At 43.8% G+C, this 2,889-nt stretch overlaps 1 pseudogene; it reads right to left on the bottom strand.

Annotated features, from left to right (window-relative positions):
* Positions 1-242: 242 nt before the first annotated feature.
* Positions 243-1,148, bottom strand: LOC144323415 (chloride intracellular channel protein 1 pseudogene; annotated as a pseudogene).
* Between the last annotated feature and the right edge of the window lie 1,741 nt (positions 1,149-2,889).

Here is a 2,889-nt window from a genome sequence, read left to right as displayed (position 1 = left end):
GGAAAGAGGTGGGGAGGTGGCCAGGAGCTGGAACCTACATTACTGGCCATTTGAGTGCCCATTACCTGTGCCACAGAAAGATATTTATACCTTGGCTGGAGGTGATCAAGTGCGATGCTGAGAGCCTAGATTCTGGACTTAGTCTGCTTGAGTTTATTTTTTTTTTTTCCAATCTGTATTTTATTACTGAAATACACTGCCCTACCCGCACCACCCCACAATAAAAATCTTACCTAGATTCCCCATCATCCCCTCCAGCCCCTCCAGCCCCCCAGCCAGCCCTGTAGAAGCGCTTCAGGATTCTCTGCCCACTGGCCATTTTGAAGTGTGTCCTTTGGGTAGCCACGTGAAAACCAGCTGGTGTCTTTGTGGAGAAAATGGAGAGGAGAGACGGAGCCTCAGGAGGGACTTATTTGAGGGCCTTGGCCACTTGCTCATAAGCCAGCTCGATCTCCTCATCATCTGGACAGGTGGAGGCAAACTCTTCCCGAGCATAGGCATTACGCAAGTACCGATGCACTCCGCGGAACACCTCTGGGATGGAGAATCCCCTGTATTTCTTACACACCACCTGTACTATGTGGAGTTTTGGCAAGAGGTTGCAGTCAGCCAGAGTGAGCTCATTGCCATCCAGAAACTTCCTCTGTGAGATGCCCTCATCCTCAGCACTGGTCTCATCCACTTCTTCTGGGAGGGGGGATGTCAAGTAATTGTCTAAAACTTTCAGGGCTTTCAGGAGCCCCTTCTCCAGATTATCATTGAGTGCCAGGTTTGAATTCTTGATGTAAGCAGAAAATTTGGCAAATATGTCCAGCCCAGCCGTGTTGGATTCAGGGTTCAGAGCTGCCAGCTTGGGGTACCTGGGAGGGCACAGCACTGCCTCCAGAAACTCCTCAATCTTGTTGGTGTCTGTGTGTACTTCAGTGCCATACAGAAGGAATGGGAGCTGCCCTCCTGGGCACAGCTTCTGTACTGTCTCGGTCTGCCTCTTGGTGTCAACAGTGGTTACGTTGAAGGTTACTCCTTTGAGCCAGAGTACCATGAACAGTCTCTGGGAGAAGGGGCAGTTCCCAATCTTGGCCCCATCACTGCCGGCCTTCACGAACAGTTCAACCTGAGGTTGTTCTTCAGCCATGGTTGCGACGGGGACCCAGTCTGCTTGAGTTTAAATCCTGGTGCTGTTCCTTACAAACCGAGTGCTCTTGGGTAAGTTATTTAATCTCTCTGAACCTTAGTTTCCCCATTTGTTAAATAGGAATAATAACAGAGCCTACCCCATGGTGATAGTATATACGGGTGTGAGAACAGCTTCCAGGTAAAAGTCACTCTATTACTGTAAAGCAGTGTTATGTAAACAATCCTACTGCTCCCAGTATAGGTGGACATTCCACATAAAGAAGTTCTATGCTCCATTTTGGCTTGGAAATGCTGAATTAACCAAGATTGAATAAAGATTGCTGCTAAATACATTGATAAACTAGCATATTCCATAAAACTTTTTTTTTTTTTTTTTTATTTTTTTATTTTTTTATTTTTTTTTTATTTATTTTTTTTTTTATTGGTGTTCAATTTACTAACATACAGAATAACACCCAGTGCCCGTCACCCATTCACTCCCACCCCCCGCCCTCCTCCCCTTCTACCACCCCTAGTTCGTTTCCCAGAGTTAGCAGTCTTTATGTTCTGTCTCCCTTTCTGATATTTCCCACACATTTCTTCTCCCTTCCCTTATTTTCCCTTTCACTATTATTTATATTCCCCAAATGAATGAGAACATATAATGTTTGTCCTTCTCCGACTGACTTACTTCACTCAGCATAATACCCTCCAGTTCCATCCACGTTGAAGCAAATGGTGGGTATTTGTCATTTCTAATAGCTGAGTAATATTCCATTGTATACATAAACCACATCTTCTTTATCCATTCATCTTTCGTTGGACACCGAGGCTCCTTCCACAGTTTGGCTATCGTGGCCATTGCTGCTAGAAACATCGGGGTGCAGGTGTCCCAGCTTTTCATTGCATTTGTATCTTTGGGGTAAATCCCCAACAGTGCAATTGCTGGGTCGTAGGGCAGGTATATTTTTAACTGTTTGAGGAACCTCCACACAGTTTTCCACAGTGGCTGCACCAGTTCACATTCCCACCAACAGTGTAAGAGGGTTCCCTTTTCTCCACATCCTCTCCAACATTTGTTGTTTCCTGCCTTGTTAATTTTTCCCATTCTCACTGGTGTGAGGTGGTATCTCATTGTGGTTTTGATTTGTATTTCCCTGATGGCAAGTGATGCAGAGCATTTTCTCATGTGCATGTTGGCCATGTCTATGTCTTCCTCTGTGAGATTTCTGTTCATGTCTTTTGCCCATTTCATGATTGGATTGTTTGTTTCTTTGATGTTGAGTTTAATAAGTTCTTTATAGATCTTGGAAACTAGCCCTTTATCTGATATGTCATTTGCAAATATCTTCTCCCATTCTGTAGGTTGTCTTTGAGTTTTGTTGACTGTATCCTTTGCTGTGCAAAAGCTTCTTATCTTGATGAAGTCCCAATAGTTCATTTTTGCTTTTGTTTCTTTTGCCTTCGTGGATGTATCTTGCAAGAAGTTACTATGGCCGAGTTCAAAAAGGGTGTTGCCTGTGTTCTTCTCTAGGATTTTGATGGAATCTTGTCTCACATTTAGATCTTTCATCCATTTTGAGTTTATCTTTGTGTCTGGTGAAAGAGAGTGGTCTAGTTTCATTCTTCTGCATGTGGATGTCCAATTTTCCCAGCACCATTTATTGAAGAGACTGTCTTTCTTCCAATGGATAGTCTTTCCTCCTTTATCGAATATTAGTTGCCCATAAAGTTCAGGGTCCACTTCTGGATTCTCTATTCTGTTCCACTGAT

The sequence above is a fragment of the Canis aureus genome, chromosome 11, assembly GCF_053574225.1.
Source record: "Canis aureus isolate CA01 chromosome 11, VMU_Caureus_v.1.0, whole genome shotgun sequence".
Classification (NCBI taxonomy): Eukaryota; Metazoa; Chordata; class Mammalia; order Carnivora; family Canidae; genus Canis; species Canis aureus.
This window is presented reverse-complemented; position numbering and strand designations above follow the sequence as displayed.